Source organism: Coturnix japonica, chromosome 1 (assembly GCF_001577835.2).
Source record: "Coturnix japonica isolate 7356 chromosome 1, Coturnix japonica 2.1, whole genome shotgun sequence".
Lineage (NCBI taxonomy): Eukaryota > Metazoa > Chordata > Aves > Galliformes > Phasianidae > Coturnix > Coturnix japonica.
The window spans coordinates 87,371,464-87,395,044 of NC_029516.1; the positions used below are offsets into that span (position 1 = coordinate 87,371,464).

The window sequence follows — 23,581 nt, forward strand, 5'->3', positions numbered from 1 at the left end:
GGTTATTTCAGCTGAACGCTGTGGCTGACATTTCCTCGGTGCTTTTCAACAGTTGCAGTGTTGTCCAAATATCTAATTCTTGTGATACTGTCTTGTGTCATGGCTCTATAAGACATTTTATTCAAATTAAGTCCATGGAAAACAAGTGCAGAGGATTACAGAAGGCATAAGGAGAAGACAGAGTGTGTTGCAGAACCGGAAAGAAGGCACAGAAAATTGAGGTTCGTTAAAAGAGGTGGTAATGGATGAAATCAAGTAACTGTTAATCTACCTTTAGTTATAAATTTAACCTAGAAATGTTCCAAAGCAAATAGCACTAAAAAAGTAAAAAGCTGGGACACTAAAGTCATCACTATCAGTTCTTTAATGTTTCAAGCAGCAACACATACACAGTGACTCAATGTAGAAATGATCTGGATGTATGCCCAAGCAAAATATTTGAGTACATACATAACTTCAAGTATACCGGAGTGCCATTTGACCTTAAATTTTCTCCATCTGCAGTGCCAGTTTACAAAGTTCCCTTTATACCTTATCCCAGCAACATCATCCTGTCACCAGGACTGTAATTTCTTGACACCCCACTATTTTTTTCCAGTGGATCTGTTTGGGAGCACGATCAAGTTGTACTCTGATCTGCTGAAATAAGACAGCAAAAAGCAATTAGGAAGCCAGACAAGCCCCACAGTACACTCTTTTATCCATCAGAAACAGGGGCTTTTAAAAGCAGCTTTAGCACTACAGATACAGTACAGTCTCTATAACAACAAATGCAGCTTCCGAACTTAAAAACATCAGCTGGCTTATAGGTTGTTTTTTTTTTTGTTGCTGGGAGTGGTGGTGTTTGTTTTCTTTTAAAGCCACAATGAACTGAGTCCATAACACAGTATCTCACCCATTCTATTAAAAACATGCTACTCTCACCCTAAAATTATCCTTGAAGTATTCTTGTCACAGGGTCACAGGCATTTTGATAAACTTGCCTTTTATCGTATACATAGTCAATCATCCTTTGCATACATAATGCAGGGCAGCTGAAGACTGCCACAAGCATGACAACGGACAAGACTTGAGGCTCCCCCATTTATAACTTCCTATAGCCTGACTCCTGTAAAGAAGGGCTTAGCACAGCTTATCTTATCTGATGAACTAGCAGTACTGCAGACTTTGTTAGAAAACTAAGCTCATTCCTTCCCAACCAGAAACTGAAGTTAAGGTTTAAAATACTCCTGAAAACTCAACAAAATATTACTTCATTAAACACTGCTCTAAGCATGAGGGAATTATAATACATCAATTAACTTATCGTATCTTTTAATATTAAAACAGTATGAAGAATGATTATTTCCATTATTAGAAGGAAAATCTTTTCTCAGAGTACTTTTTCTTAAGGACATCAAGGGCAAATACATATTATTAAGGCTTTCTCCCTCTTCTGCCCCATATAACCTCTCCAGGAGGTTCACCAGAAAATATGCTACGATCTGGTACACCACTTCTGCTCTAGTAAGATGGACATGTAATCAAGAGAAGCAAATTGGTATAAACTGCTACAAGGTAGAAGTGCTGTATAGTGCAGAAATGCATTCATTCCAGGTCACTATATGCAGTCAAAACTAGAGGGAAAATCCAGATGATCAGTAATTTCACAGCTGGCTGACTCCTCTCCTCTTTGATATTATTTGTAAAATCTTTCCTTGGCTTCTGTATGTATGAGCAAAGTAATATTTCATTCATTTACTTGTAAGTAGGTGAAATTAAAATAGCTCACTTTATTAAAGATGCTGAATAGACAAGAAACACATGTAACATTTTCTGAATTAAATTAGCGAGATGCCATAAACTATGTTAAAAACACTAAACAATCTACAATGCTAGAACAATACAAACAAAAGCTAACCTTAAGAGCATGGCTTTAAAAAACAATTGTGTAGAACATGTATATTCTTTATTCTGGACTACAGTGTCTCTGGACTTGACAAAGGAAAAATGAAACAAAATCTTGGGAAATCAGGGAACATGTTTATAAAGTTTATCAGGATATCTCTTACAACAGCAAACAAATATGTCTATACATGCTCCCTGAGATTCCGAGTTTATTGAAAATAATGTTGAATAATGGAATATTTTTACTTTTATTATTATTTAAATATAGGTCTCCTCAAATGATTGTGACACAAAACTAAACAATCCAAAAAAGTACAGAAGAATGTGTTTTTATTATTATAAAATGTGAATAGTTCCATAGGTAATTTAATTATCTTGCTTTTTTTCTGGATAAAATCTGCAGTTATTGGGAAGCCTTTAGTGAAACTTCTGGATTAGAAGAAAAAGTTTGCAGTGTAGACAGATTCAGTGTGTTGGCTACTTAAGTTTCTTATCCTTTCATAAATCTAACCCTTAGGCTACACCTACATGTCTTAGCTCAGAGAAGAAGTACATTTGTGAAGCAAATTCCCTTAACACTCCTACACAGCATGCATTGATGCCAGCCACAAAGAGGTTTTGGTGATCCCAAATTAGCTTCCTTTCAGTGAGGTTCCTGAGGGGAACCAAGACAGCAGCAGAGAATTTCCTTCCACCCCACAGTTCCAATGAGCAGCTCTCCCAGGTTTTGTGGAATCCAGCCTCGGTTTTGGTTCTGTTTTGTGTTTTTCTCTTGTTGGCTTTTTTTTTTTTTTTTTTTTTTTTTTTAAGTAGATCACTTCATCAATGCATTATGCCAAAATGAATGGCCAATTCTGGCACTCTCAGTAATTCTTCCCAACATAAAGCAGTCATTCCTGTAGCACAAACAGCTTTCTAAGAAAACACGACCTGGAAGCTGAACTTGCGTATAAGAGAACTAAATCAATGCACAAAAAAAGAGCAACAGCTTCATATTCTGAAAACTTGCCACTGGGCATCATTTGCACATCTTGTAATAAAAACAAAGTAGAATGCTGCCTGCCATATTTATGATTTTTATTATGATATTTATGAAGCTTTTACTGCAGGCAAAGCGTTTAACAATGAGAAAGCTCTATGAGCTACCAATTAAAAATGCTGACATTCTTCAAGACAAACTGTAAGTAGGAGAACCCTAGAAAAAAATCTCAGGAAGGGAGGGTCCCTCCAGCAGTGCATACTCCTCGAAAGCCTCCTGCCAACAATGGGTCAATTCTTGACAAGGGACCTCTCCCAGCAATTGTAATTCCTTCAGGAAGAACCTCTAGTGACTATGTGAACTTTCCAAAGGGGAACATGCTCAATGAGGCAAAGTGGAAAAAGGAAGAGGGAAACCCTCCCCCCTTTGCAAGAGAGACAATAATTCTTTAAAAATGAGCTAACTCTGTATCTATACTTGAGGCTACAATTTAAACAGATCTCTAGTCTTCTCATCCGAACTTATTCTGTACAAACAAATTAAAACAATTCAAAGACAAACACTGAATAAGGCATCAAGCCAGGCATTTGCGCTATTCTTAAATAAAATGAATGAAGTCTTTAGATAAATAGATAAATAAGTAGCTAAGTAGAAAGACAGAGACAGACAGATGATTTAGACAGGCAGACAAAGATCTTTGCAGAAGGAATTCTTTCCTCTTTGTAGCACGATCATTTAGCATGATCTTTTCTTGACAAGGTGGCTGCTGCATTACTGATCTAAATTCACCCCTCTTTCTGGCTTTTTTCTTTTTAATTGCAATGCATCCAGAAAGAAAATGCACGAGAAGAAAAATTTCTTGTAACAGCACTTGACTCAATAATAGCTCTAATAGCATAACATGCTTTCAAAGGAAACTAGTGCATTCCTATACAAAGCCGCACAGTGCCTGGAGGGATCTGCCCACGTCTGCCGCTTTCCTATTAGTGCCCCACAGCTATCCAAGCAAGCTGCCAGCAAAGGTTCTAACTATATTTGATTAGTTTCAGGCCTTCATTTTTAGCGAGTCATCACCCTCTTAACGGCAGATGATGCCCTCTAGTTGGAATCAATGTGAGTGACCAGCTCACAATAGGCTGGATTAATGATGAAAAATGTGTAGTCAGCCTGGAGGGCTTTGGACATTTATCACCCACTGGTCTGCCAAGAAGTGGGCTGCCCTGACGCATCAGGACAACACCCACGTTGCTGAAGGAGCGGGCGCCAGCGCTTGCATTGTGCTTCTGCCTTAATGAGCCTTGGGTGAGAGATGAGACCAGAGCTCTGTGCGCTCACAGCATTCATATTGTGCAGTCGGAAGAACATTTTACTTGTCTCCTGTCTTACAGACTGAGGTATGGTGACAACGGTGAATCTTTTCAACTACAAAACGTTCCTAAGATAAGTCTTGGCTACCAGAGGGTTTCAGATAGAAAATCCAGACTAGAAACTGCATGTGGAACTGAGCTGCAAAATTTGTCTTTGCTAATTCATCCAAGGGAAACAACTTTTTGACAGGCAAGTGAAATCTCATTACAATTTCATCAACGTAATGAAAGGTGAGCAAGTAGATTTTGTGTCTGGTTCATAAATATTCATGCCAGTTGTACATAGCAGAGTAGTAGTATCTCATTAAAATAACAGAATTTGCATCATACTTTATAAACATTTTTTTTTGAACTTCTGAAGTTACAAGGGCTGTCTGTGGTACATAACAGCACAACTCACATTAAAATAGAAATGTGGGCCTAAGCTCCAGTCTGGAGTTCCACTGCAAAAGTTATCCTTCCAATTGTCATACAAAGTAGAGAGCATACAAATGGTGGTGAGATTTATGAACACAGTAGGCACAAACCTTTGAGGTGCTGGCAAAATGTGCACATTTTCAGAAGCACAGCATTGAAGGGAAATGAAACAGTGCCAAAATATATACATCAGAAGCTTCAGCTAGAGACCCAATTAGGAAGAATAACCATATGCTGAACTTTAAAAGATTAAATCATAGACCTGAAATTAAGCAGGGGGTGGATAGGAGACATTCTGGTATGTGAAAAATGACTTAATCATGTGGTTAAATGTTTTCCTGTCAAGGCCTGGTACTTCTCTATCCACTCCACACTGATTTATTTTCACAATTTTAAGAGAATGTTTCATCCAAATAAAATAAAATAAAATAAAATAAAATAAAATAAAATAAAATAAAATAAAATAAAATAAAATAAAATAAAATAAAATAAAATAAAAAAATTAACAAAATGGACTTGTTAGTAAAACTAACAAGCTTGCTCAAGGCTCATCTCATTTTTACAAGGAAATAATGGTTCAGTCCTCAATTAAGAAAATGCAAGAGTAGCCATATGGGATTTCTTAGAAATTCATAATTTAAATGAACATACAGCCTTGGGAAAACAAAGTGAGATTTCTTTTGTAGGGAATTTGCCATCCATTCAGACAGTTTTCACTTCTTGACAGGAAAATAAATTCTTATCTCCAAAGAGTTTTTAATAAAAAAGGTATATTTAAAAATGATACAAAAGTCTGCACATTAAATGTGAAATGTCTGTAATGTTGCTTTCCATGGCAATCAGATTTGATTAAGTGCTTTGGTTTGGCAAGTGTCCTAAAGACCCTAGAAACACAGTCATTATGTTTTGAACATTTCCAAAAGATCTCTTCATATTTAATGAATTTATTTTCTCTGCTAGTATGAAAGATACAGTAAATTCCTAAATCATAAATTAAAGTTCAAATTGTTAATCAAGCTTTTTTTTTTTTTTTTAATGACTTGCAAGATTAGTAACATTATTAAATTACAAAAGACCTCATTCTACTTAACAACACAAAAGTCTTTAATAGCTGCCTTAAACCTCCTCTACTATTCACAGCAGTCTTTCTCATGACAGCCACTTTAAATGCAAAAATGAGAAAGGCATGTCCATTGTTTTGGTTTAAATTGCAGCTTTACCTCAAGCCAACCAAGGAGCAACACCTCCCTGTGCTGCAACAGGAACCTCAGCTCTGGGATGGGATCAGGCTCATTTCATCCATTGCTCCCTACAGGCCTCCCCAACAAGGGCAGCACACATTGACATGCAAATACAAGAGCGGTCATGTGCAGTGCCTCTGCACTGTGGAAAACGCATGCTGCGTGAAAGCACCCTGGTAGATTTTAGGATGATATTCTAAGGAGGTAACTCTTTCCTTATAAACTATTACATAATCTCCAATCCAATGGTACAAGGCAGATCATCCTGTTTCTTTAGTTCACTTCTCATGTTAAAATTTAGAACATATTAGCTGAAGTGTTTTTGAAATGGCAATTTTACAAAAAGGGTCACATAACAGATTTCCTCAAAAATGTAACACATACCTACATTTTTCTCTCCTCCCCTCATTTCTCATTGAATATAGTCTTCATTTCATACTACAATATTTGTTTTCAAACAAACATTAACACAGTGCTCTTTGCTAACTATCATCTGTGAGAATTCCAAAATGTTTTGTTTATCTCATTGCTGAGGTCACTGTTATAATCAATTTAGCCAAGACAGGAGTCATTTCCACAGCTGTGCTTTGCATCACCTTTCATAAAGGGACATGTGTAGAACTTTTACTATACACGCTTAGCATATTTTAGTAGTCTCACTTACTGATACTATATTTCAAGAAATGTAAGGATTTGATATAATCCTTCTTGTCAAGAGTTTTACAATCTCAAAAGCAATCAATTTGTTTGCTAACTATAAAAGGAACTGGTTACTGCCTGGAACTCCTGAAGTTTGTCTGAATGAATGGAATTGTCAGAAACGCTCAAAAGTTGTATGTTTTCCTAACTGAGCTCTATAAATTTTCTCTACTCCATTTCCACATTTTTAGATCCACATTTTCTTATTTTTCCTTGCTGTATACTTATTAGGTGTTCACACATATGTAGGACTACAAACAAACAAGGAAAAAACCAAACAACTTAGCACACTGATAATCCTTGATTTTACAGAGGACAAAAATGTAATGGGTAGATGACAGCAGTGGGGCTATGTATTAGCCTCTCGTCTCCGGAGGCCAACGTTCATGTCTGTCTGAGGTCATGAGTTAAGAGATTTGTGATCTCGACTTAATCCCTAGTGGACATTTAGCCACATCATGAAGCAACTGTACAATTAGCAATTTCCGCCAAAGTTAAGACCCAGGACTGAAACATGGTAGTTTACAAATCAGGGCTAACTATGTGCTGAGAAATTTTGCAGTACTCTATATTATTTATAAACTCTTTACAATTACTAAATACACCTGCAAGGCAAGAAGCAAATAATACATATAGATATTTTGAAAAAGATCTTCTGAAGGGTTTTTTTGTTTTTGTTTTTGTTTTTGTTTTGTTTGTTTTTGTTTGTTTGTTTGTTTTTGTTAGCGAAATATGAACTAAAGATGGGTCATTTTAAGCTTTACAGCAAAATTTAGCTTTACAGCAAAATACATTTCTAATCACAAGCTTCTTTTGAAGGCTCTGCCTGCAACAATACTGGACTCAGACAACTAAAACATGCACTGTAGCTAGGAGGGGTAAAATCTGAATGTTCAAGTCAGTTCTGGCAAGGACCTCAAAAACAGTTGTAGGCATAGGAATAGACAGAAGAAGCTGAGCACTAACAGAAAGCATTTGTTTTTTCAAGAATGAAAGATACTGTTTTCCCGCATACTGAAAAATGATCTAACCTGGTTCAGAGTGGGACTGTGAATCCAGACAAGTCTCACACTTGTCCTTTTGTTTGAATTGATTTTGTTCCTTTTATTGTTGTTTCTTTTTCATCATATATTTTCAGATTATTACAGTCACAACATTACGAACATTGTAAATTTGACATACACACAAAGAAAAAGAATTTCTGGAAAGGAGTGCTGGAGATTCACTAACTGGCAAATGTACTTCACCTATCCTGGTTCCAAGAACACACAAAGAAAATTGACAAATTCATTCCTCATCTCACAAACACCTATCAGTGAGGTAAATCATAAGCATTTTAGTTATACTGCTCTATAAAGAATACAGTCTTAGCTTCTAATTTAAAATGAGACCTTTATTCATAGTTTTACTTTTTTTTTTTTTTTTTTTTTTTTTTTTTCCCTGACCTCTCAAAAGGATTGAAACATTTCTATAATTAACTCCACCCCAGAACAGGCAAAGTGCTGTCCTCACTCACAGGAAAAGGTATCTTTTCCTGATGATCAATACAACTGAACAATGAAAGAATGCTTTTGTGACAATAAACACTGCCCACCCAAGGGCCCAACCACCATACAGCTTTCAAATACCTTCCAGAGGACAGCTATGTCAGAAACAGTGGTTTTTATCTCAACTTATCCCTGCAGCACAATGTCTACAAAACTGTTGGAAATATACATGACCATTTCTGGAGAAAATGGAAATTTTCTTATTTTCCTGCCATTCCCATTATTCTTTTCAATAAGTATTGAAAAGTATTCTTTTCAATAAGTTCATTTGAGTTTCATCTCAATGGCCCAAGCATACCTGGCAACAACAGTCTTTCTCTGTTCTGATCTCTACCCACTGCATGTGGACTTGTGGCTAAAATAAACATAGCAGCACGTACCTGCTGCACTCTGAGTATAAATTATGACACTATCTGAAAAATAGATAGAATTCCTTTTCCCCCACAAGATGAATTGTGAGATAAAAGCTTAAAGGAAAGAAGGGGGAAAAAAAAGGAGGCTAGTAGGTCAGGTTTTGTGTGCTTTGCTTTCAGAGTGATTATCCTTGTCTTAAGAAATTTCTGGTTGAATAAGCTACAAATCACAGATCTTTAAGTGAAGCATTGCACGGTTGGGTAGTCACGTTCTTTAACTGCAACTTCACCTGCTGCAAATGAAATATAAAGTAGCTTTCAGAGATGTAAAATGACATACTTCTCCAGTTACTAGGATACTTCATTCCATTTTGACTTTGTATCGCAAGAAGTGTATCCTTGTTAAATCACTAAACTTTGCCTTTACACACTTTCTGAGGAGTATAAAGTGCTTCTACAATGTAAGTGAAAGAGCCTAGAGCTTTTTCATGCAGATTTGCTGTCACGTGGTTTGATTTTGTTATCAAAAAGATTTGGAAAGATTGCAAAGAACACTTGATGAAATTGATAAATCACAGAACTATAGTTTTTGCATATTCTTATATTCAAATACCAGGAACTACTGATCATTGAAAACATGCTGCACTTACCTGGAAAATGTATCTGAGCTATTAAATTTAGCTGTCTTACTACAAATAATCAAGTAAATCAAAGAATGGATAAATGAAATTCTGAAAAATTCACACTGACCAAAAGAATTTTCTTATGATGGTTATTTGCTTTTTAAAATACTTTGCACATTCAGTAAGAAATAATACAGAAAAGCAGTCCTGGAACATTGCAGCAAGACAAGGAAACAGCCTCTGCTCAGCCTTCTCCTGTATACACAGCCACTTGCTGATCTCATGCCAAAGATCACATAATTGCTGACAGCAACACTGGTACTTTTTCCTCCTGCTGGTCTGAAGGATCTACACAGAATACCATGTTACAAGAAAGAGAGCAAGCAACTAAACAGAGAAAAATGTCCATTGCTAAAATGTATTTCTAAAAACATAAGAAATACAACATGCAAGGACCAAGATCTGCAATACAATGGTTCCTCAATCTATTTCATATATATATATATATATATATATATATATATATATATATATATATATATATATAAATGGTGTGTGTGTATGTATATACACATACAATTAATGAAATCATTTATGTGAAAATACCTCTTGCACTGGAACACTGTGTCAGCCAGAAGAGGTAACTAAAATAATTAATAATAAAAATAAAATCTTTATGACTAAATAGGCAGGTAAGACATAAAAAGAGGTTTATTCCACTGACATCTGTGGAATGTGGTTTCTAAAAGCAGAAACATTTTCTGTAGGTTTGCCCTTGTATCCAGAGCTCTGAGACTGTCTCAGACAATGCAAATACTGCATTGATCAGCAAGTCAATCTTCTTTCAGGCAGCCCCCTGCTCCCTATTACTCCCAAAAATGGGCCATATGCTAATTCTCAACCCAAGCTGCTGTCCTTCCTCTGCCTATCAGGCCCTTCCACCTCTCTCCCCCAGCCTGTTTTTGGAAGAAGCAACAGCCCCTCACCTAGAAAGCTGCCACCCACAGCAGGGCACACAGAACCCAGGATGAGCAGTCTTCCATGCCTATCACTTGCCAGAAGAGCATGGCAGTAGCAAACAGAAGGAAAGGTAGCAGTAAAAGCTCTGAGTAACTGGGTACAGTTTTAATAATCTAAAATAAAATAACTTTAAGTTGGGTTTTGATCTTGTGGTTTCAAACACGACAGGGCAAGGGGACCCCTATGTCCCCTTTTGGGTAGAAGGAAATAAAAACGACTAAGATAAGGATAGAGAGAATAAATTTACTATAAATGGTAAAAGAATGTAAGTTAATAATAAGAGAATTACAATTAATAACTCAAGTGGGAGAGACAGGAAGATTACCACCATGCTACTGCTCACTGTGCTGCCAGAACCCAGAAAACTTCCTCACCCTCATGGTATTGGAGATCATGTGGAAGCTCCTGGGAAATGTAGTACATCTCTGTGTGTCTTCCTTCTGGAGAATCAGAACTCATGTAAGACTGTTAGAAAAACAGGGCATACAGCTCTGCAGTGCACTGTGCCTCTGCACCCAACACTTTGTTGCATGATGTTGTGATATGGAGAACTGATACAACCAAGACAGGTCTTCAGAGTAAACTTGAAATGAATATACTTACAACAGTTTCAGATTTAATTTTTTTCTGCATTGGCTACAACCGTCACTACAGAGTGTTTGAGATTTAAACTATCAACCTGAGAGTTGATTAGAGAAACACTATTACAAGTATAAATATTAAGTCACTTAATCTATAAGCTTACTTCCTAACAAAACTGTCTGCAGTTTAGGGTCCTACAGACACACTTTTTTCTGGTTTAACTATCTAGTGGGGACTTGGTACAAGAAGCACATTGTGCAAATAGTATCATTTTTCATTTGTCGATCATATTCTTATACTGATTTTAAACAGTTAATGTGTTCCTAATTTTGTACTCATTAGAATAATACACAATGCTACCCTCATTCACTGTAAGCAAAACAAATCATTATATGCACCTCTTTATTACAGCAGGGAGTTGGGATTTTAAGAAGGAAAAAAAAACACCAAAAACAAAAACAAAAAACAAAACAGCCTCTCAGAAATACTGCAGAGCTGTACATTTCCAGTGTTATGATTTAGTATTATAATCAACATTAGGTATCCTTGATAGCACTTTTATCCTCTTTCACATTAAACTTCACACAATATAATCATACAGAAAATGATGATGATACAAGTCATTTTTCCTCCTGTATCAACAGGTACAAGCATTGACCAAGTATCAACCAATGAACAAAATGCAATAGTTCAGCATCATGGACAACATATTTTAGATGAATATCTACAAAATCCATCTAATATGCCAGATGGTACAAATGATACAAACTGATAACTAAAACCGCCATAGGGTGGAGATAGGACAAGATAAAAAGTGATACTTCCAATGAACATGGTTTCTTCAAAACTAACTCAGATGAGGATGGTTGCCACACTCCCTTCTCCCTTCCCTCCCCCTCCCTTAAGGAAATCAAAATTTAAATCCTCTCTTTTTCCAGTCTATAAAGAAATGAAAGAAAGCTTAATTGCTTTGCTAATCTTAGATTTTGCAAAGTAGGCTTATCTAAGCTGCACAAGGGAAACAAACCACACACTTAACAATTAATACCATTGTCTCTTAAGATGCAGGTGTGTTGACCAGTAATATTAACGCCTCTAGAGTAATTATTCTTTATACCAACATTAACAAACAGTATCCTAATTACCCATAGGCATTCAGGGCACACAGCTGTTTAGAAAGATTTGATACAGTTCACTATCACAAGGTTGCAGAAAGTAACCCTGCAAGAACAGCACACTTATCTTTATATCAAGAGTAAAGCCACAGTCATAGAGGATTAAGTGAAAATTGACAGTATTTGGTAGAGATTGATACTCAGTGTGATAATTAGACTTGAAAATTTCTTTTATGAGAACCAGGAATTTTAGCAACAGTTCCTACTATAAAAAAGTTTTCTCAGTGCTTCAAAGGTACTGATCTCAAGAAGACAGTAAAGTCAAAGGCTGTGCTTTGTCCTAACACTGTCAATGTAGTCCAGTCTGCGAGCTTCTCACTTTGCTACCTGAGGAGCACCCACGTGGTTGTGCATCCTCTCTCCCAACCACCACGAGGCTGCATTCAGCCAAGCATCACTCAGCTTCCTTCCACAGTCTTCCTTAAGGCTGTCACCTATGGAGGACTGAAGAATCTTCTCAGAGGAAATCACACTTCACTGTGATTGCACTGCAGTTGCTTCTTCTGTTCATGCCCCTACAGAAGCTTTGTTTGGACTTTGATCTTTTCAGATCACTTGCCCCCTGAATGGTTGAGAGTCCTCCAGGGAAAAAACAGGTGCACCAGGAAGTGTTCTGGTGATTCGAAAGATGACAATTCCCTCCCAGGGACAGATTCAAAGCCTGCTAATAAACAGGATTTTTTTCGCCCGTGAACTTGAATTGAGACTGAATCAGAGATAGTGTTGTATTCAACTTGCACTTTAGGGCTGGAGGACAACAGCACTTCATTTACTGGATTATTTGATGAAGTCCTCTCATCATTCAGTCCTTTTATTCCCTCACCATGTGACATTTATTCTGAGAATCCAGTCCAAATTCCAATTTATCTAATTATATTATACCTACCTACACTCAAAGTTTCAGTGTATTAGATAAACTTATTTACTGTAGTCCAGGTGCTAGTAGAGAGTTCCCTCTCACCTTGAAGGCAGCTGTATGTCACTGGTAAGTGAATTTTCATGACTAGCTCAGAGTATTTCTTGAAGTGTTTGTGTATGGAGAGGAGAAGAGGAATAAAAAGCATAAATTCTAATGATAAGACTGTGTCATTAATTAATTTGTTGTCTGGCATACAGATATATTTAATGACTGGACTGCCAGATGAACTGGTAGGTTTTATTTCATGCACATATCCTTTAAGAATACATGTAGATTGCTCTGAAAGTTATGCTTCCTATTTATTTTCATAGAAACTACAAAGATAAAAAGAACACAGTAACACTATTTGATAGAGCAAATTCTCAGCTACTCTTCCGTGTCTCTATTACAACCTAATTTCATATACAAAAGGCTCTTCTCCTGAATCACAGAATGGCTCAGGTTTGAAGGGACCCCAAGAATCATGTGTCATTCCCATCTGAATTTTAAGAAATATGATTCCTGTATTCAGGTATGCCCAAGACTTCCAATAAATCTTATGGTCTGGTTTGTACACAGGTAATGCAAGTGGAAAGGAAGCAGGAGCTATTTCGTTATCATTTATGTTATCTCTTCTGACATGCAGAAAGCATATGGAGAATGCCTGAACTGCTAACAAAATGCAAATAATGTTTTTGAACAGTATAGTCTGTCTTTCAAAACTTCTTATTGCACCATTTGTTCTTCTGACTCATGCTGTTTTTCTGAATTTCAGCTGAATGGCTCCAAATGATTCCACTCCTTTACACCATTTCTGAAATGAAACATCTCAAAATTATTCTAGCTCTGGAATCATTATTAGCAGCGTTGGACACAAACTCACAAAGCCATGTGACCAAATCCTACAGCCTTAACGAACCCATACAGTTAATAAATTGAGTACTGAGTAAACTAGGGCTTTTGAATAGTTTCCTCTTCTTTTCCACATAACTGGAAACGAGAACAGTGATATGGGACAAACACCTCCTCGCTTACCTAATCCTGAGGGAGGACAGCAGTCAACTGCAATGGAATTGGCAAGGTTCCTGCATGAATGCTATTTGACTTCTTCTGAAGTATTTAAAATATAGTTAGGGGAACTTTGTTTTGTGTGTCATATCATGCTTTACTAAGTAGTCACTTAGCAGTTTGGATATTTCACTTGCAGGGGAGCCAAATCAACACTGGATAACAACACCAAATATATATACATATATGGTGTGAATGAATGAAAAGCCAAGAAGTTAAAAACTATAATAACCACTATTTCCTAAATCAACATTACTTTATTTTTGGTACCAAATCCCTTCAAGCTAGTTAGTTACAATTGCTAGAGAATAGAAGAATAGAATGAGGTTTATCTTTTAGATACTTGAACTATCCAATTTCCTGGAAACAGAACCACTGTAAAATCGTACAAATGCATAAAATCATACAAATGAAAGACTTAAAAAAAAAACCACAAAAAACAACAACAAAAAAAAAAAAACCATTGTAACACTTTTCCCTCCTCTCCTGAATTTTTTTATTTGACATTTTGCTAATTCACAAAACCTGGAGATAAGCTTCATCTAAAAAGTTACTACCCTGTGCTCCTCATTTGAGGCAAAACACATCACCATGTACATGCACTGTAACATTCTAGACTAGAAGAAAAGAAACTAGTGGTGAGAAATCTGACAAAGAATAAAGGCAGAGGCTGGAGAAAAGATCCTGCAAATTGCTTGCTATGGACAGATACCCGCAGTCACACGGGACTCTCAGCAATGGGACCATACAAGTGAGCAGGTCTCCCCTTCCATCTAGAACACTTTAGTGAACTAAGGTAATTTGGAAAATGAATGCTATGTTTTAGTCAAGAGATAAACATCAGTTGTACCTTACAAAAAAGGTCAACTTAAGGTTACAACAGATTGCCTTGAGCTATAGTTTACAAAACAAACAACCCATATCAAGTTGTAGCTTTGAAATGGGTTATAGCTAAGAAAAAAAATTAAAAAAAAGTTTTACTGCTGGAAAGTCATCAGAGAGTTAGCTTTTTGTTAGCTGCATCGTTGTTACAAGTGGTTTGCTAGTAAATGTAAGATTAAATGTTTGTTCTAGATCTCATCAACACTAAACACAAGGCTGAAATGTCTGTGGCTCAATTCCAGGCAGCAAATTAGAGAGTAATCGTCAGTGTTGCTCCAAACAAGGCCTGATGCTTTTATCGACTGCATCACCATCTCATGCAAAAGCCAATGTTAAGTCAATAGCTCTCTTTGGAGGGGAGCCACTAACTCACTGTTCCTGTCAGTATTCCTTATCTAATTACAAATGGGCTCCAGTTAGAGCAACTTTATCTCCCTAGCACAGTGAACCTCAAGCTGCAACTTTCAGCTCAGTGTGACCCACACACACTACTATTCTGCAGCTACCAGAGACTGTTCCTTCTAAAAATTCCCTTCTACTTCTCCCTTGGCAATCTCTATTTTTGTGCAAAACAAACAGTAATTCAAAACCACAATTTCAGTGATGCCGAGGAAATAAAAAGAAGTCTTTAGAATTGCTGGAAACATTTTACATCTGGATAGCTCTTACAAATTGTAAGCAAAGGAGACATTGATCCAGTTTATAAAAGCTGAACTATGGCAAACCAGCGATGCAAATATTTTGCTCTCCCTTTTAACCATTCCATGGTATGGGTAAAATTAGCAGTGAATAAAATGCCATATCTTTAGCTGAATTGCGGACAAGGAGGCACACGTCAAGTTGGATTGACTAAATCTGACCTAGAGTTGAAATTAAAAGGTAGAAAAACATATTCTAGTGCTGAATTTTTCTTTGAGTAATGTAAAAAATATAGCCCTAGTAAAGGGGAAAGTTTGCTCTCAGACTAAGTGAAAAAAAAGAGTTAACAGTGGATGCGTGAAAGCCTCTAAAGCACACTGCTTCCTCCACTTTTTTTTTTTTTTTTTTTTTTTTTTTTTTTTGTCTTTTTGTTTAACTACTGTTGGAATCCATTTCCCTCCACTCAGAACACACTGCAGAGAACTCCCTAATCAATACAGGCTCTTCATTCTTTCAGTAAATAAACAGGAGTCACAAATTCCTTTTGAAACACAGCCAGTAAAAGAAACAAACATGTTTACAAAATCAACCAGAATAACTCAACCCTACCTAAGCCAAGAGAGCTCAGTGTTTATAGATTTCACAAGGCAGACAGGAGTTCACTGTTTGCCACACCAATAAGCAGCCATTTCAGTTCTTTAACTAAGTTCTAGGAACAGGTAAGAGCTTGTCCCTGAGCACAGCCAAGTAGCACTCTGTCTTAGTTTCAGCTGAGATGGAATTGTTTTCTTTAAAATGCCACTGACCTGTGAAAAGGACCAGCTCAGCCATGGGAGTACAGGTGAAGGCAATTCAGCTGTGTGACCAAAAGGAATGGAGCTTGGCTGCACCTCTCTTAGTGGCTGACTGCCACTGGGGAAGAATTTCTGGCTGGAAATCCTTCCCTTGTGGAGTCTTTCTCATGAGCCTAGATTCTTGGAGACACATGAGCATTTGTTTCCTGTTTGTCTCTCTTGCTATTCTACTCCTGTATCACATTTCCACCAGACTAATCTTTCAGACTATAACAGTTCTGCAGTCCTTGTCAGCAATATGTGTAATTAGATCATGTAACTGGCAATTGGGAAAAATTCAATACTCTTTTTATCTGGCTTTTTAAATATTACTAAAAATTAGAGATTGGAGGATGAAAAAGCAAAGTAGAATTTACTACCTGGAATAGAATGTGCTAGTATTTCAATAAACTCAAAAAGTAATGTCAGCTCTGGAGATTTTCTAATCAGATCAGTGAAGTGGGAAGTGAAGTTAATTCACTGAATTATGATTTCAAAACTGAGTGCACAGATGTAGTGGTATTTCTTCTATTGCTAATCAGAACCCAAAGAGGCAAAAGCACAGAAGGCCCTTTATTTAGGAAATGAACAAAGTACAAAAGCCTCAGCTTTTACTCGTGACATCAAGTTGTTGTTTTTTTTTTATTTTATTTTTTATTTATTTATTTATCTATTTTGTATTGTGTTATGAACTTAAGGTGCATTCTCTGCCACTGTACCTGCAATATGAATGAGGGAAAAAAAAAATAACAAACTTAGCAGAACTTCAGTTCATCAGAGTGTTTGTTTACAAACAAGGGATTAGAGCTAAGGGAAGAGTAAAGGTAAGTTGCAGATGGTAAGAGCAGGTACAAGGACAAAACTTTCAGGCCTGTAATCTATCTACAGCTAAACTAAACAGATTTTGTGATTTGCCCAGTCAGCCTCACACTGAGATCACTACAGGAAAGAAACAGTACCAACTTAACACTCTAGTATTAAATCTTTTGTGATACAGAGAGCAAAATAGCTGTATAACTTACCTAAATTTATACTGCTGTTTACTACATTAATGGGAAAGGTAGCACATGAGGTTATCATCTGCCTACTTTTGCTGGTACTTAAAGAAAAAAGACTTATTAAAAAGATATACTTTATTATTGTAATTCTCTCCTATTTACCAGTAACTTTGTTGACTGAAGATGACAATAAAGAGATGCTTTCACATTTCTCACTTTTTTTCAGAGCACCGTGACTAAAATAGCCCCTTTCGTCATTAGATGGGGAAAAATTATAATCCCCACTGGACTGTTAAAGAATCATTAGACAAGAGGAAATAATGTCAAGTTTGAGAATTGTCAAAAAGCTAGAAATAAAGGCAGAAACTGAAGATGAGACTGATTACTTGATACAAATGAGCTAGTGAGCTGAGATACTAATATTAGCACAGTGTATCTTGAGAACATAAAAGACTTCTGTATCCTGAAGAAGCACAGCAAAATTTCCAACAGACTTGCAATGCAGACACACAAACTATGGCTGAATCTATTTTGCTGCATAATGTTCATACAATATGTTGTTATGCTGTTATTACATTAGAAGTTTGTGTTTTCATATACTGATTTCTTACATGCGGAATATTAAAAAATCTTTCTATACAGAGAGCAGGACTGAGCACTCAGTCAGATATCACTGACATAAACCTATTAAACTTCACTAATCAACTGAACAATAGACAAGCTAAAGGCCATTTTCAGAAGCCTAACCAAGTCAATCACAAGTACCTGTCATGTTATCTACATATGAATATATTCCAGCATGCTGCTGAATGTAAGGTTTTATAAAAAGCTAAATACAAGACTGGTGCCATTAATTACAGAAGGTTTTCAAAATTTGACTTAAAAAAAAAAAAAAAAAAAAAAGCCTGGAACTTTTACTTGTTAGTGTCTAAATTGTTAAGCGGTTATTATTATTATTATTATTATTATTATTATTATTATTATTATTATTATTATTATTATTAAATTGGAAAAAAAAAACAAAAAAAAACACCAAAAAAAAAAAAAAAAAAAAAAAAAACAAGCCAAAACAAGCCATAGGAGGAATTAAGTCAAACCTTCAGTCTCCCAGGGGCTGGCAATACGTAAATACAAAGCACTGAAAATAAACTAGACAAAAAGAGGAGAATCACATTGATATAAGTATGCTGCTTAAAATATATATTTGTTTTTCGTGAGAAAATGATTACAAAATATACTACTTACAAAGCTCATTTCTTTCTCTGTTATTATATAATAGGTAACAGTCTCCCACAGAAGCTTAAAATATTTAAGGGCTAAACACTTTTAGGAGTTTAGAAGAAAGGCAACGTCCATTCAAAACAACTGAACTGCCAACTACCTTACAGTAACCAGGTAAAAATTCAAAAAATATCAAAATTGTTATTTATTTTCAAAGACTAGCATTTCCCTACAAACTGGAGGTGTTACTCTGAACAAGAGTTGCTGCAACATAACGTCCCTCTATTGCCATCAAAGCCATTCTCTTTCAGGGCAAAAACTAGGAATCAAAAGTATTTAGAACTTAACGTGCCATATGTTATTAATCTGCTGTTTTCAAAGAGATACAGATTCTTGAAGATAGAAGCAGTGAAGATCCTGTACATTAAAAAGGTTGTGCCTCAAAATCTGCCCTCTAGGTATTTGATTGATGCCATCCAGAATCCTCTTCACCTTTTACAGACAAGGACCAAAACAACTAGCTGCAGAAAAGGAAACTCATGCTGCAGCAGCCTAAGGCCAGCTAATGGGCAATGCAAAGCCAAGGCCTTAGGTCCCAAGACCTCTGTCCACCAGGGACATCCAGCCTCAGGAATGCTTTGAGGAGCACTTGTTTCAGTATCAATATCACACAGTGCTACATTAGAGAGTGTTCAACCTCCCTGTCTGCATATGGCAAATTCAAATCCTTCCCAAAGACGAAATGCCAGAGAGCCTGAAATTCTCCAGTCAGGAGACTTTTGGCCCCTTGACCATACAGTTGTTTTTTCAAGATCAATCTTCTGACCTTTATCTGATTAGGAGGTTTTTGTGCATATTCTGGGGCATCAGCTATTTATGCCCAAATTACAGATGCACATATATTCTTTATATCAAAACAGAGTTATGAATAATACTGGAGCCATTTCACTCCAGTTCAATGCTTCAATTATTACATATATACATTTCCTTCACCAACTAGCATTCTGCACTACTTGAAAACATATCAAGGGCTGGTATCATGTTATAAGGCTCAGTTAAGAACATAAATAATCCATAGAAAACTGAAATCTGAAGGGTCACTACTAATTTTGGAACCACACAGCTGACTAAAGAAATGAACATTACGTTATTATAAAAAAAATTGCTCTGATCACAAGAGAAAACACCTACATTTGAGACCACTTCCTTTCAGTTTCTCTCTGTGTGGGCATTCTTATCAATACATATGCAGAATAAAAGAAAAGAAAGGTCTTCAATGACCTATAAAAATGACAAGTCAGATCACAGCAAGAAAGTTATTAAACAACAAAAAACACTATTTCAGTAGCTATCCTATCTGATGGAAAAACAGTTTTGTAGCATTTTTGCTCTCTCACTTTTCTCAGTGCTAAATATGATATACATGCAGGTTGGCCAAATTCTTTGCTGACAGATTTCTTTCTCATGAATTTTCAGTTTTCTGTCTTAAAGAGAAATATTGGAAGAAAACCTTTCCTGTGCTGAGGCATTCACCTGCACCAGAATCTTCAGCAGTAGTTAAATGTTTCCTGATATGGAGGACAAGTTACAATATTAGCCTTCTAGAGACAGAGATCCTGAGTTAATAATTTACATTATTAAGGACTGTGATGCTATTTTAAAATAGTGTTTTTACTTGAGAATCTGTTACTTTTTGGAAAAAGCAATTAGCAATTCACAGTAGCTTTCCTTTTCTATTAAAATGTATACCTGAGTTTATGCTGACAAACTGAACAGGTATTAATTCAAAATAAGTAATTTAAAGAGCTAAGACAAGCTTAGTTTATTGAGATGAAGAGTAGCTGAACTTAAGAATCAAAGATCCTCCTTTGAGATCCAATCACTTCATTTTTAAGAGATGTACTATGTTGAATGAGTAGAGATGAAAATGAAGTCTTAAATATTCTGATTGTTTTAAAAACTTGTGACACTATTCACAATATTTTATATATAAAGATGTGTATATGTATATGTATATGTATGTGTATGTGTATGTGTATGTGTATGTGTATGTGTATGTGTATGTGTATGTGTATGTGTATATACACACGCATTGAAGAATAAAAGGTGCAGATCATTTGTTTTCAGCACTGACTGTTTTCTGTGACACTTGATGACTAACAGGAAGTCCAGCACAGAGTTCATACTTCAGCACTAACAATTGATGCACTATGTACAAGGTCTGCCATTTTTTCTTGTCAGCTAAGAAAAAAAAAATTACAAGTCTTATTTCAATTCTGGGAATCTTGTAGCACTCCTACATATTTTATTTTCAAATTGTTTACATAAGCTCCACTTATGCTACATGAATCAAAATTCATTTGGGGTAATTGTTTAAAAAAAAAACACTGTCTGTGCAAGTTTTAGTTGTTTGACCATCTAAAGGATGGACTAGGACTAGTTAGAAATTCTAGAACAGTGCTCATGTGAAGCACCCCAAAACAGCAATTACCAAATTCTGTCATTATTTCCAGCTCTGTTTACAAGAATAGCCATTAAAATACTCCCAATCTTTAATAAAACTGCTTAGATAATAACAGAGTAGAATGTGCTGGCTGTTTTCCCTGTATGTTCAGAGAAAAGTGTTTTTATTTAAACTGCAAATGCTACTAAAAAAGTCTACTTAATGCAATAGAAATTAATATTTAAGAAATACTGTCAATCAGAAGTCTGAACTTTCACCCAAAGATGTACTGAGATCATTAAGTCTGAACAAATGTATGCCTTGAATAATTTGGTAATAATAGGGCAGTCTGTACCATTTCTGTAGAACAGTATTCTTTTCAGTATCACACAGAGGTGTGCATTGGAAGAATGATGTAGATTTAACTGAGGACAAAGACTACATAATACTATCATTTAGAAAACCAGTAACCTTTGGTTGCCTAATATTTTCGGTCTTCTTTTACTTTAACCTCAAGAGTCTCTTGAAAACACAGCACAAAAGCTTTCAAAACTGCTAGCAGTCATTTCCATATGGCTCAATCTACAACATCAGTTTACTCTGCCTCTTTACCTGACATCTCCACTCTATTCAGGGTTCATCAAACACAGACACTCTTCTGATTAATGGCTAATTTATTATTTGCCTTGCAAATGTTTATCTGCAGGGAGATGAAGTAAATATACTTCAGCTCTGACAAGCACCATGGCCACTCTCGCCCTGCCTGACAGAACGGTCAGTCGATGCTGTCCCTGAGGAGCCATGCCCTGCCTTAGGTTTCCCAGACAGTCCTCTGAAAAGTGAAGTATCTATTTTTAATGAGCTCAGTACAAAATCAATTAGCTGGTGGCTTAGAATGGGAAATTCATAATCACATGTATCTGGCTTTTCATGAGATTCACAAAAAATAAACTTCAATATTAATCACAAGCATTGTCACTTTCTTTTTTTTTCTTTTTTTTTTCTTTTTTTTTCAGGCTGGAGAACCACTGCTTACAAATAAAGGTATGAAAAAGCTTGTATCATTGTATCCATCTTTCACATTGGTCATCAACCTGAAAAATACTATAGTACTGAGGGAGGAAAAAAATTAAAATTACTCAAGGTAAACAGGTAAACGCAATATTGGAAAGAAAGGAAGAAGACAAGTGTCTGATGTAATCCTCTGATTCCATTCAACTGGGAGAAAGTCACCCTTCGTATGTCATATTATCATCTCTCTACTGCATTAGGCAACCTATACTAAAGTGCAATTTGTTACAAAATTTTTTCTTGTACCTGGATACACATAGATCTCAAATCATAAATCCTATTTGTGATGATTGTTCTAAACACATCAATACAACCTCATCTTGAGTGTGAGCAGAAAAAATACTGGAGATTAAAAAAAAAAAAAAAAAAAAAAAAAGAGAGAGAAATATAATAAACTAACTTGCACACACAGTAGCATCATTAGATAATTCATAAGCAAGTAAGCAAAAAAATTGAGGTAACAAGTAATATAAACATGATAAAGACTCATTTTATCAGAAAGATGTAAACTACGTCTCCTTTACCATGCATGAAATAAGTTATTCAGGACCAAATATTTGCCAGACAGTGTTGTCAATATAACAAGAGGAAACTTGAAAATCTTACTGTAACAGCCCCAGCTGCTCAAGGGTCTCATCATGTGTAGTGAGCAGCAGAAACAGACTTCCACTGAGATCCAGAAGATATGAGGGCTGCTCTGGAAATAAAACCTCTTATTTTATTATGTTGGTCTGCGACGTGAGAGAATGATGTTGGTGGTATAGCAATAGAGGTTGAACTTTCTCTGTGTATTCCATTACATGTTATTGCTGTGTGGAAGCTGGCAGCAGAGGTGCAGTCTGAAAGAATGACAGCTGACATGGAAATGCAGAGGAAGCAAATGTGTGTCACTGAATTTCTCATCTAGGAAAAAAAATGGCACCTGATATTTACTGATGTTTGCGGAACGTTTATGGAGACCAAACAGTAGATATGAGCACAGTGAGGCAGTGGGTCACCTCTGCTAGTGCAGATGTTTACAAATATAGCACACACAATCTTTTATTATTTTTTATTGAAATAAAAAAAGAGAGAGCAACAAAACAGAAAAATAGTAGGATAGTTGATCTTATTTCTGTGAAACTAACACATCAGTCTGGTTTGATGGCAGCGGCTGTAATTCTTAGTAACCACTCAAGACGTTTGTCAGACATTTGATGAAATTTCATTTTTCGTGTGCTACATGCTTGAAAATAGTTCTTTACAAATGTACATACAGGCAAAAAGGTATTTTGGGGAAAAAGCACATATAACATAATGGAAAGTGCAACAGTGGTAACACAGCAGCAAGGTCCTATGCTGCCGCAAGTGAGGATCTGCTCAGACAGAACAGTAGTAGGTACAGAAATAAAGGAGAGAATCTGCTTGCCTCAGGAAGACCTCAGGGATACAGGGATCTCCAGATGAGATACCCTCAACCTCCATTGCAAACCCTTAAAATGAGGTCTGGGAAGAGCTGGATTCTGCTTTTTAGTCACTCAGTTACATTGCTTGCACCTGAGCCACCCTGGGCCGACCTTGCCTACCCACCACTGATGTTTGGTTGGTGAACAGTGATGGGTGTGTGCCATGGGCAGGACAGAGCTGTTACCATGATTT

The 23,581-nt window shown here is 36.2% G+C and overlaps 1 protein-coding gene and 1 long non-coding RNA gene across 2 annotated transcripts in view; one reads left to right on the forward strand and one right to left on the reverse strand.

Moving 5' to 3' along the window:
* ROBO2 (roundabout guidance receptor 2) overlaps positions 1–23,581 on the reverse strand; it is an 861,802-nt gene that overhangs the window by 310,417 nt on the left and 527,804 nt on the right. The window lies entirely within an intron of this gene.
* LOC116654249 lies at positions 20,522–21,933 on the forward strand. The gene is made up of 2 exons (XR_004309319.1): positions 20,522–21,711; positions 21,889–21,933. It is a non-coding gene; the product is annotated as an uncharacterized LOC116654249 (long non-coding RNA).